The sequence below is a fragment of the Engystomops pustulosus genome, chromosome 10, assembly GCF_040894005.1.
Source record: "Engystomops pustulosus chromosome 10, aEngPut4.maternal, whole genome shotgun sequence".
Classification (NCBI taxonomy): Eukaryota; Metazoa; Chordata; class Amphibia; order Anura; family Leptodactylidae; genus Engystomops; species Engystomops pustulosus.
Window position 1 is genome coordinate 96,708,877 of NC_092420.1, and position 13,662 is coordinate 96,722,538.

Genomic DNA, 13,662 nt, shown 5'->3' on the forward strand with positions numbered 1-13,662 from the left:
TAATAGCAGACCCCAGACCTCTCTATATACAGTGATATCTAATAGCAGACCCCAGACCTCTCTATATACAGTGATATCTAATAGCAGACCCCAGACCTCTCTATATACAGAGATATCTAATAGAAGACCCCAGACCTCTCTATATACAGTGATATCTATTAGCAGACCCCAGACCTCTCTATGTACAGTGATATCTAATAGCAGACCCCAGACCTCTCTATATACAGTGATATCTAATAGAAGACCCCAGACCTCTCTATATACAGTGATATCTAATAGCAAATCCCAGACCTCTCTATATATAGTGATGTCTAATAGCAAATCCCAGACCTCTCTATATACAGTGATGTCTAATAGCAGACCCCAGACCTCTCTATATACAGTGATGTCTAATAGAAGACCCCAGACCTCTCTATATATAGTGATGTCTAATAGCAAATCCCAGACCTCTCTATATACAGTGATGTCTAATAGAAGACCCCAGACCTCTCTATATATAGTGATGTCTAATAGCAAATCCCAGACCTCTCTATATACAGTGATATCTAATAGAAGACCCCAGACCTCTCTATATACAGTGATATCTAATAGCAAATCCCAGACCTCTCTATATGCAGTGATATCTAATAGCAAATCCCAGACCTCTCTATATACAGTGATGTCTAATAGAAGACCCCAGACCTCTCTATATACAGTGATATCTATAAGCAGACCCCAGACCTCTCTATACACAGTGATATCTATTAGCAGACCCCAGACCTCTCTATACACAGTGATATCTAATAGCAGACCCCAGACCTCTCTATATACAGTGATATCTATTAGCAGACCCCAGACCTCTCTATACACAGTGATATCTAATAGAAGACCCCAGACCTCTCTATATACAGTGATATCTAATAGCAAATCCCAGACCTCTCTATATATAGTGATGTCTAATAGAAGACCCCAGACCTCTCTATATACAGTGATATCTAATAGCAGACCCCAGACCTCTCTATATACAGTGATATCTAATAGCAGACCCCAGACCTCTCTATATACAGTGATATCTAATAGCAGACCCCAGACCTCTCTATATACAGTGATATCTAATAGCAGACCCCAGACCTCTCTATATACAGTGACATCTAATAGCAGACCCCAGACCTCTCTATATACAGTGATATCTAATAGCAGACCCCAGACCTCTCTATATACAGTGATATCTAATAGAAGACCCCAGACCTCTCTATATACAGTGATATCTATTAGCAGACCCCAGACCTCTCTATGTACAGTGATATCTAATAGCAGACCCCAGACCTCTCTATATACAGTGATATCTAATAGAAGACCCCAGACCTCTCTATGTACAGTGATATCTAATAGAAGACCCCAGACCTCTCTATATACAGTGATATCTAATAGCAAATCCCAGACCTCTCTATATACAGTGATGTCTAATAGCAAATCCCAGACCTCTCTATATACAGTGATGTCTAATAGAAGACCCCAGACCTCTCTATATACAGTGATATCTAATAGCAAATCCCAGACCTCTCTATATACAGTGATATCTAATAGAAGACCCCAGACCTCTCTATGTACAGTGATATCTAATAGAAGACCCCAGACCTCTCTATATACAGTGATATCTAATAGCAAATCCCAGACCTCTCTATATACAGTGATGTCTAATAGCAAATCCCAGACCTCTCTATATACAGTGATGTCTAATAGAAGACCCCAGACCTCTCTATATACAGTGATATCTATTAGCAGACCCCAGACCTCTCTATACACAGTGATATCTATTAGCAGACCCCAGACCTCTCTATATACAGTGATATCTATTAGCAGACCCCAGACCTCTCTATACACAGTGATATCTAATAGAAGACCCCAGACCTCTCTATATACAGTGATATCTAATAGCAAATCCCAGACCTCTCTATATATAGTGATGTCTAATAGAAGACCCCAGACCTCTCTATATACAGTGATATCTAATAGCAGACCCCAGACCTCTCTATGTACAGTGATATCTAATAGCAGACCCCAGACCTCTCTATATACAGTGATATCTAATAGCAAATCCCAGACCTCTCTATATACAGTGATGTCTAATAGCAAATCCCAGACCTCTCTATATACAGTGATGTCTAATAGAAGACCCCAGACCTCTCTATATACAGTGATATCTATTAGCAGACCCCAGACCTCTCTATACACAGTGATATCTATTAGCAGACCCCAGACCTCTCTATATACAGTGATATCTATTAGCAGACCCCAGACCTCTCTATACACAGTGATATCTAATAGAAGACCCCAGACCTCTCTATATACAGTGATATCTAATAGAAGACCCCAGACCTCTCTATGTACTGTGACATCTAATAGAAGACCCCAGACCTCTCTATATACAGTGATATCTAATAGAAGACCCCAGACCTCTCTATATACAGTGATGTCTAATAGAAGACCCCAGACCTCTCTATATACAGTGATATCTAATAGCAAACCCCAGACCTCTCTATATACAGTGATGTCTAATAGCAGACCCCAGACCTCTCTATGTACAGTGATATCTAATAGAAGACCCCAGACCTCTCTATATACAGTGATATCTAATAGCAGACCCCAGACCTCTCTATGTACAGTGATATCTAATAGAAGACCCCAGACCTCTCTATATACAGTAATATCTAATAGCAGACCCCAGACCTCTCTATACACAGTGATATCTAATAGAAGACCCCAGACCTCTCTATATACAGTGATATCTAATAGCAGACCCCAGACCTCTCTATATACAGTTAATCAGATCCAGACCAGACTCCTATATTAATATCAGACCCCAGACCGGACCTCTATATTTTTAGCAGACCCCAGACCAGATCAAGGATTGTAAACCACACACACTGACATACTGGTGTGCGCCCCCTCTGGCAGGATCTGCTCTTCTTTAAGCTTCTTATGCCCTGTTTTTTTTTTTTTTAAAAGGCTTTTAAAATTATGCAAACAAGTCTTGGGGCCACTTAGGTTCATTTGCATAATTTTTAACACCTTTTTATCAAAGAAATAAGGGAATAAGAAGCTTAATGTAGAGCAGATGCTGCCAGAGGGGGCACACACCAGTATGTCAGTGTGCGTGGTTTACAATCCTTCATCCTGGTGGTAGATGTCCTTTAATATCAGATCGCAGAACCGGACACATATATTAATATCAGACTCCAGACCCCTGTATTAATAATAAACTTTAGGCAAAACCTATAAGTTAATACGAGACCCCAGACCACGATATTGATGTAAGAGAAGCCATTCTCCATTCACACATCATTGCTATTTCTACAATACCGCTGGTTGCCCTTTGGAAACAGGCAGCACTTTTGCTCCACCCCTCTGACAGTCATGTGACCTAACAGCTCAGTCCTCCCACAATGCACTGCTTTGCTGATTAAAAAAAAAAAAATTAAATAAATAAAACCTGTCTGTGTAATATTTTGCTGTGGAATGTTACAATTTGATACATGAATGGAGTTACCTTTTAAGTATTTTGTCCCTATCGATGTAGTTTGACCCCTGGTTTGTGACCCGCGGCTACAGGAGAGAGCGAGGTAAGCGATCTGTTACCCGCCTCCATCTAATCGTAAATTGGTAAATTTTTCTTTAATTTTCTCACTTTAATTAAAACCTCCGCGGCCGCCGACTTGTTATTCCATCTGTGTTTTCTCACCTGCAGATGTTTGCACTTTAATTAAAATGCGTTAACACATTATTAGGCCTGAGACAGACAAGGGGCAAATGATAATTTGGTGGCATCATGGAACGTTTCATATACCTAGCGCTGATCCACGGGGTAAAACACCTTAGTGACCAACACATGAAATATCTGCAGGAAATCTGCAACTATTGAGATTATATTGATGATATTGTTCCGTATGCCCCACCCATTTCTATAGGCCACACCCCTGACTCACACATATTTGCATATGACCACATCTACTGAGCTCATTTTGGCTCTAGAAGAAAGACTGACACTCTCAATCAGGGCAGACCCCATTTTTGAATATAATCCCCCCTAAATAAGTATAGAAACATGTCAAACCCCCAAATAAATACTGATCAGGAATAAATACCTAGAATATATTTACTCCTCTCAGTACATTGTCCTGAAACAAATACAGGCCTAAATGAGCTCCCCCAGACCCCAGACCACTGATAGAATATTATCATAGTTATAAGAAAAAGACATCAGTCCATGGAGTCATAAAGACCATAAAAACCCCCTTAAAAAACAAATAAGATATATACACAAAATTGACCCCCAGACCAGACCCCTAATTATCATAAGTCCCCAGACCATGCCTGAACTAATACAAATATCAGATGCTAATACCAGTAATACAGACCCAGAACCACTTCATAAATGCAGTCCATTAATCACTTCATAAATACAAACCCGGAACTACTCCATAAATACTGTGCCAGAACCACTTTATAAATACTGACCCAGAACTACTCCATAAATACTGTGCCAGAACCACTTTATAAATACTGACCCAGAACTACTCCATAAATACTGTGCCAGAACCACTTTATAAATACAGACCCGGAACTACTCCATAAATACTGTGCCAGAACCACTTTATAAATACCGACCCAGAACTACTCCATAAATACTGTGCCAGAACCACTTTATAAATACTGACCCAGAACTACTCCGTAAATACTGTGCCAGAACCACTTTATAAATACTGACCCGGGACTACTCCATAAATACTGTGCCAGAACCACTTTATAAATACTGACCCGGAACTACTCCATAAATACTGTGCCAGAGCCACTTTATAAATACTGACCCAGAACTACTCCATAAATACTGTGCCAGAACCACTTTATAAATACTGACCCAGAACTACTCCATAAATACTGTGCCAGAACCACTTTATAAATACTGACCCGGAACTACTCCATAAATACTGTGCCAGAACCACTTTATAAATACTGACCCAGAACTACTCCATAAATACTGTGCCAGAACCACTTTATAAATACAGACCCGGAACTACTCCATAAATACTGTGCCAGAGCCACTTTATAAATACTGACCCAGAACTACTCCATAAATACTGTGCCAGAACCACTTTATAAATACTGACCCAGAACTACTCCATAAATACTGTGCCAGAACCACTTTATAAATACTGACCCGGAACTACTCCAAAAATACTGTGCCAGAACCACTTTATAAATACTGACCCAGAACTACTCCATAAATACTGTGCCAGAACCACTTTATAAATACAGACCCGGAACTACTCCATAAATACTGTGCCAGAGCCACTTTATAAATACAGACCCGGAACTACTCCATAAATACTGTGCCAGAGCCACTTTATAAATACAGACCCGGAACTACTCCATAAATACTGTGCCAGAACCACTTTATAAATACTGACCCAGAACTACTCCATAAATACTGTGCCAGAACCACTTTATAAATACTGACCCAGAACTACTCCATAAATACTGTGCCAGAACCACTTTATAAATACTGACCCAGAACTACTCCATAAATACTGTGCCAGAGCCACTTTATAAATACAGACCCGGAACTACTCCATAAATACTGTGCCAGAGCCACTTTATAAATACAGACCCGGAACTACTCCATAAATACTGTGCCAGAACCACTTTATAAATACTGACCCAGAACTACTCCATAAATACTGTGCCAGAACCACTTTATAAATACTGACCCAGAACTACTCCATAAATACTGTGCCAGAACCACTTTATAAATACTGACCCAGAACTACTCCATAAATACTGTGCCAGAACCACTTTATAAATACTGACCCAGAACTACTCCATAAATACTGTGCCAGAACCACTTTATAAATACAGACCCGGAACTACTCCATAAATACTGTGCCAGAGCCACTTTATAAATACAGACCCGGAACTACTCCATAAATACTGTGCCAGAGCCACTTTATAAATACAGACCCGGAACTACTCCATAAATACTGTGCCAGAACCACTTTATAAATACTGACCCAGAACTACTCCATAAATACTGTGCCAGAACCACTTTATAAATACTGACCCAGAACTACTCCATAAATACTGTGCCAGAACCACTTTATAAATACTGACCCGGAACTACTCCATAAATACTGTGCCAGAACCACTTTATAAATACAGACCCGGAACTACTCCATAAATACTGTGCCAGAGCCACTTTATAAATACAGACCCGGAACTACTCCATAAATACTGTGCCAGAGCCACTTTATAAATACAGACCCGGAACTACTCCATAAATACTGTGCCAGAACCACTTTATAAATACTGACCCAGAACTACTCCATAAATACTGTGCCAGAACCACTTTATAAATACTGACCCAGAACTACTCCATAAATACTGTGCCAGAACCACTTTATAAATACTGACCCAGAACTACTCCATAAATACTGTGCCAGAACCACTTTATAAATACTGACCCGGAACTACTCCATAAATACTGTGCCAGAACCACTTTATAAATACAGACCCGGAACTACTCCATAAATACTGTGCCAGAGCCACTTTATAAATACAGACCCGGAACTACTCCATAAATACTGTGCCAGAGCCACTTTATAAATACAGACCCGGAACTACTCCATAAATACTGTGCCAGAACCACTTTATAAATACAGACCCGGAACTACTCCATAAATACTGTGCCAGAGCCACTTTATAAATACAGACCCGGAACTACTCCATAAATACTGTGCCAGAGCCACTTTATAAATACAGACCCGGAACTACTCCATAAATACTGTGCCAGAGCCACTTTATAAATACAGACCCGGAACTACTCCATAAATACTGTGCCAGAACCACTTTATAAATACTGACCCAGAACTACTCCATAAATACTGTGCCAGAACCACTTTATAAATACTGACCCAGAACTACTCCATAAATACTGTGCCAGAACCACTTTATAAATACAGACCCGGAACTACTCCATAAATACTGTGCCAGAACCACTTTATAAATACAGACCCGGAACTACTCCATAAATACTGTGCCAGAGCCACTTTATAAATACAGACCCGGAACTACTCCATAAATACTGGGCCAGAGCCACTTTATAAATACAGACCCGGAACTACTCCATAAATACTGTGCCAGAGCCACTTTATAAATACAGACCCGGAACTACTCCATAAATACTGTGCCAGAACCACTTTATAAATACTGACCCAGAACTACTCCATAAATACTGTGCCAGAACCACTTTATAAATACTGACCCAGAACTACTCCATAAATACTGTGCCAGAACCACTTTATAAATACTGACCCAGAACTACTCCATAAATACTGTGCCAGAACCACTTTATAAATACTGACCCAGAACTACTCCATAAATACTGTGCCAGAACCACTTTATAAATACTGACCCAGAACTACTCCATAAATACTGTGCCAGAACCACTTTATAAATACTGACCCAGAACTACTCCATAAATACTGTGCCAGAACCACTTTATAAATACAGACCCGGAACTACTCCATAAATACTGTGCCAGAACCACTTTATAAATACTGACCCAGAACTACTACATAAATACTGTGCCAGAACCACTTTATAAATACTGACCCAGAACTACTCCATAAATACTGTGCCAGAACCACTTTATAAATACTGACCCAGAACTACTCCATAAATACTGTGCCAGAACCACTTTATAAATACTGACCCAGAACTACTCCATAAATACTGTGCCAGAACCACTTTATAAATACTGACCCAGAACTACTCCATAAATACTGTGCCAGAACCACTTTATAAATACAGACCAGGAACTACTCCATAAATACTGTGCCAGAACCACTTTATAAATACTGACCCAGAACTACTCCATAAATACAAACCCAGAACCACTTTATAAATACAGAATTAGAGCCACTTCATAAATATAGACCCAGAACCTCCTCATGAATATAAACCCAGAACTACTCCATAAATACAGACCCAGAACTACTCCATAAATACAAACCCGGAACTACTCCATAAATACTGTGCCAGAACCACTTTAGAAATACTGACCCAGAACTACTCCATAAATACAAACCCAGAACCACTTTATAAATACAGAATTAGAGCCACTTCATAAATATAGACCCAGAACCTCCTCATGAATATAAACCCAGAACTACTCCATAAAAACAGAGCCGAAACCACTTTATAATAACAGACCCGGAACCACTTAATAAACACAGACCCAAGAACTACTCCATAAATACAGACCCAGAACTACTCCATAAATACAGACCCGGAACTACTCCATAAATACTGTGCCAGAACCACTTTAGAAATACTGACCCAGAACTACTCCATAAATACAAACCCAAAACCACTTTATAAATACAGAATTAGAGCCACTTCATAAATATAGACCCAGAACCTCCTCATGAATATAAACCCAGAACTACTCCATAAATACAGAGCCGAAACCACTTTATAATAACAGGCCCGGAACCACTTAATAAACACAGACCCAAGAACTACTCCATAAATACAGACCCAGAACTACTCTATAAATACAGACCCGGAACTACTCCATAAATACTGTGCCAGAACCACTTTAGAAATACTGACCCAGAACTACTCCATAAATACAAACCCAGAACCACTTTATAAATACAGAATTAGAGCCACTTCATAAATATAGACCCAGAACCTCCTCATGAATATAAACCCAGAACTACTCCATAAAAACAGAGCCGAAACCACTTTATAATAACAGACCCGGAACCACTTAATAAACACAGACCCAAGAACTACTCCATAAATACAGACCCAGAACTACTCCATAAATACAGACCCGGAACTACTCCATAAATACAGACCCAGAACTACTCCATAAATACAGACCCGGAACTACTCCATAAATACAGACCCGGAACTACTCCATAAATACAGACCCAGAACTACTCCATAAATACCGACCCGGAACTACTCCATAAATACAGACCCAGAACTACTCCATAAATACAGACCCAGAACTACTCCATAAATACAGACCCAGAACTACTCCATAAATACAGACCCGGAACTACTCCATAAATACAGACCCAGAACTACTCCATAACTACAAAGCCGAAACCACTTTATAATAACAGACCCGGAACCACTTAATAAACACAGAGCCAAGAACTACTCCATAAATACAGACCCAGAACTACTCCATAAATACAGACCCAGAACTACTCCATAAATACAGACCCAGAACTACTCCATAAATACAGACCCAGAACTACTCCATAAATACAGAACCGTAACCACTTTATAATAACAGACCCGGAACCAATTCATAAATACAGACCTAGAACTACTCCATAAATACAGACCCACAACCACTTCATACATTTGGACCAGGCACTGCAGACACCATATTACTATTACAATGTGGTCTCAGTACTGTAGGAACATGAATGTTAACACCTGAATGTGTTGGATCCTGTCCCACTGCCCGATCCTGCAAATGACGAGGGTCCCTGGACCACCTGTCAAGTAATGGACTGTCCCATCAGATCTCACAATGTTGGGTCTTTTCATGTCTTTTGGTCAACATAAAACCCAAACTGATAAAATTAAAATGTTTTTAAACCTCCCCCCACAAAGCTGAATAAATCTCGGGGCCTGTGTTGAGCGCGGTGTAAACGGAGCGTTTTGCATATTGCTTTAAACATGCAGTTAATTAATTGAATTCTTGTTAATTACAGAATCCCCGGGTATTGATCCTCAGCAGCCAATTCCTTCTTGTCTATGAGCTGTCGATTCTGCGGCTAAATTGGCTAATGCCGACACTAATCAGCTTCTTCCCGGGAAAATCCAGAAACAACAAATCCGATAAAACAAATTATCTTCATGTTCCTGGTGGATACTCTCAGCACTGCTACATCTCAGCTATAACACACAGTCAGCCCTGCTGTACCCCCTTCCCCTGCTATAAAGACCTGTCTGTAGCTTGTAGAATAAGTCTCTGTACACTGCTGCTTGCCAACAGGAAGTGCCTGTGTCTAAGCTGGTCTTGTAATGCAGGGGGGAGGGTCAGGAGGGGGAGAGCACTGCAGTGTGCAGACAAGAGAAGCTACTCAGTGTGCAGACAAGAGAAGCTATTCAGTGTGCAGACAAGGGAAGCTATTCAGTGTGCAGACAAGGGAAGCTATTCATGAGATGAAGCTGCTCTGCCGGACCATAGTCAGAAGATTTATGGTCAGATCCCGGGGCAACACCAGGACTGATAGAGACAGGTTGGAATTATATCTGTGAAATGCTGCATTTTTGTTAATAACAGTGAATTAGAGAATGTGTTATTTTGTTATCCTGAGTACATTTTAGTAACTTGTCTTCGTGGGAATATAATACTGCCCTGTCGCACCCAAATAATGCTGCAATACAGTGGAAAGTCTAAGGGGTATTCCAGTCACTATCCAGTCGTATCAAGATGAGCAGCAACAAAGGAACTTGACAATTGATGCTGCATCAAAGGATTTGGGGTCCCTTGTACCTCAGATAAAGGTTTCAGTTAGTCATGTACATCACATCTATAGGAGATCCCCAAGTTCAGCAGATAAAACAGGAAAAACCCTTTAATATTTTCCACTTTTTATTGCATTGAAATGAAAGGGAAAGTTTTACATGTCATGTGCAGAGAGAAGCATGTGCCTCCATGGTAACAGACAACAAACAAACCCAGAGTAGTCTGATCCTAGTAGTGGTCAATCTCCCTTTCATTTACCTCTTGTTTTTTTGTAGACTAGCATAAGGGGACATATGGAAGCCGGGTCGGACTGGGACATCTTTAGTGACGCAGATAAAATAGTTCTGGGGCCCAACCTTCATGATCCTCTAGAAAACAAACCCTACTGACCTCCAAATTAGGTTGTTTTGTGCAGTATCTATGGTGTCCAGTATTAGGTTACAGTTGGACACTATATGGAATGATGTAAGCCAGTCCCCCCAAAACATGATGCTACCCCCGTGTCTCACAGTTGTGATGATGTTCTCAGGCTCCTCCCTGTTTCCTCCAAACATAACAATGGTCATTATGGCCAAAAAGTTCAATTTTTCTTTTGTCAGACCCCAGGACAAGTCTCCAGACATGAAGGTCTTTGTTCCTGTGCATCTGAAAAGCTTAACCTGTCTTTTTTCTATTTCTTCTGGAGTGATGGGTTCTTCCTGGCAGAGTCTTTCACCCCATGTGGATACTGGACTCGTCACTGCTTCAGCATCTGCACAAGGTATTGCCCCGAACAACCAGTCTACTTCCTAAGTGATATAATGGCTGGACATTCTCTTCTTTGTACTTGTGTCTAATTGTTTGTACAGATGAAAACCTTCAAGTTTATGGAAATTTCACCCAAGGATAAACCAGACTTGTGCAACTCCACAATTCTCTTCCTGATACGTTGGCTTATTTCTTTAGGCTTTCTCATGATATTACACAAAGAAGCAGTGTGTTTCAGGCGTGCCTTCAAATACATCCACAGGTGTGTCTCTAATTAACCAATCAGAAGACACGATATCATTATATGGGCTGCCCCATTGTTTAAGGGCATAGTAATCTTGGTGCATGTAAACTTTTGACTTTGCAGAAAGTCATGAAAATGTTCTCTCTCTCATTATTCTGGCATTTGCTAAATATAATTTGACCTAAAACAGGAAAGGTTTATTTTGATTTCATAGCGAGAAAAACATCATATCTATTGTTCTATATAGTGTATAACTTCTGGTTTCAACCGTAAATGTAGGATAGGGAAGGAGTGACATCCTATATCCTCCAAAGCTCAGCTGTTTCACACTACAGTCAGTCCCCGGGTTACATACAGGATAGGTTGCAAAGGTTTGTTCTTAAGTCAAATTTGTATGTAAGTCGAAACTTTATATTTTATCATTGCAGCTCCGGACAAAAACAATTGAATTTTCAAAATTTTTTGCTGTGATTGGGCCAAGGATTATCTACAAAGCTTCATTACAGACACATTACAGCTGATCATTGCAGCCTGGGGCTATAGTAACATCCAGAGAGGTCACCAGAGGTCACAGTGGGCAGAGGGGTCCGTCCTTAACTAGGGGTCCTCTCTAAGTCAAGTGTCCTTAAGTAGGGGACTGCCGGTATAGATGGAGTCAGAAGCAGACAGCTCTGTCCATGGTGTAGTGGCCAACTTGGGTTACTGCAGGCAATGCTCTTATTATAGGCATCGATCCTCCATTGCTGGTACATTACGGTTGGGTTGTCGGCTTCTGACCACATCCGCAGTGTGAAGCAGCATCCCCACGATCCACACGATCACCTATAGATAGGTCATTAATAAGTTCTGCCTAGAAAACCCCTTTGATGACGACAGTTGGCAGAACGGCTACAATGTTTCCTTTACACGGATCCGCAACAATGTATTCACAGCAGCTAAAAGCAAAACCTGGAATAAATGGGACTTCCCCTTGAAGAGAATTCCTCCGTTGCCTAAAACAATAAACAATCAACCAAAAAATTGGGAAGATTTTTTTTAGTATATTTTTTTTCACAGCTTCAGATTCAGTAAAAACCCATTTATCCCGGACGCACAAGGTCTCATTTATCGTGCGGAGAATTTCTCTCTTGCATCTTCCTTAAAAAGGTTAAAATGCAATTATCCGCGAGCGCGCCATTAGACGGAGGAATATTAACCTTTGAGCCTCATAGACTCGGACTCATTTTTATCTCCTTTTCTTTTTTTGTTTGGTGGCCTGTTCATCTTTTGTGATGGGGGTCCTGTTGCTAGGCGACGGGCAGCCATGGTGCGCATACCGGCGCGCCTATTAGTCCAGGACGCCTTCCCTCCCCGGTGCTCGCTGCTGGAAACCCCGGCCGCATCCTTTAAGGAGAAGGAGGGAAAAAAAGCATTTATCAATGTAGGAGTCAGTAATGGACACTCAGTGGATGGGAAATTGAGATGACCCAAAGGCCAAAGCTGTTAGGGAGACTGGTGGTCGGGGTGAAGGGTCACACTACCCTTTTCCCACCCACTTAGTTGCCAGTAAGGAGCAGAACAGAAGTGTCACTGTTTTTCCGCTGACGTCTCCCAAGGCTCCGGCACCTGAGATAAATGTTTGCTTGACATCGATGATAACACGAAAATATTTTATAGGATAAATCAGACTGCACCTTTAAAAACGCGTCAATGGCGGCGCTGCCCCCCCCCTCCGCGCCCCTCGCCCTCCATATGATGGGATATGATTTGTATCATCAGATTTCCTCGACCCTTTGTTCTGGGCGGCTTTGAAGAAAAACAATTGTAGTTTTATTCTTCGTGTGGGAAACTGCAGAAGGTCAGCCCTGAGCTCGGGGCAGCGCAGGAGGAGGCGGCGCCAGAAGAAGTTTTGGGTATTTTTGTTATTCAGAGTCCATGGTATGTACTACCCGAAAATAGTAGGACTAACTAACCCGCTTAACCCAATCACTAACCTGAAAAGGCATAAAATAAAACCCATCACCACCGCAATACTGTCCAATCAACAGCAGAATGTTATAGAGCAAGAGGAGCTGAGGGCAATTATAATAATAATAATTCCTTTATTTATATAGCGCACACAGATTACGCAGCGCTGCACAGAGCTGCCAAATTG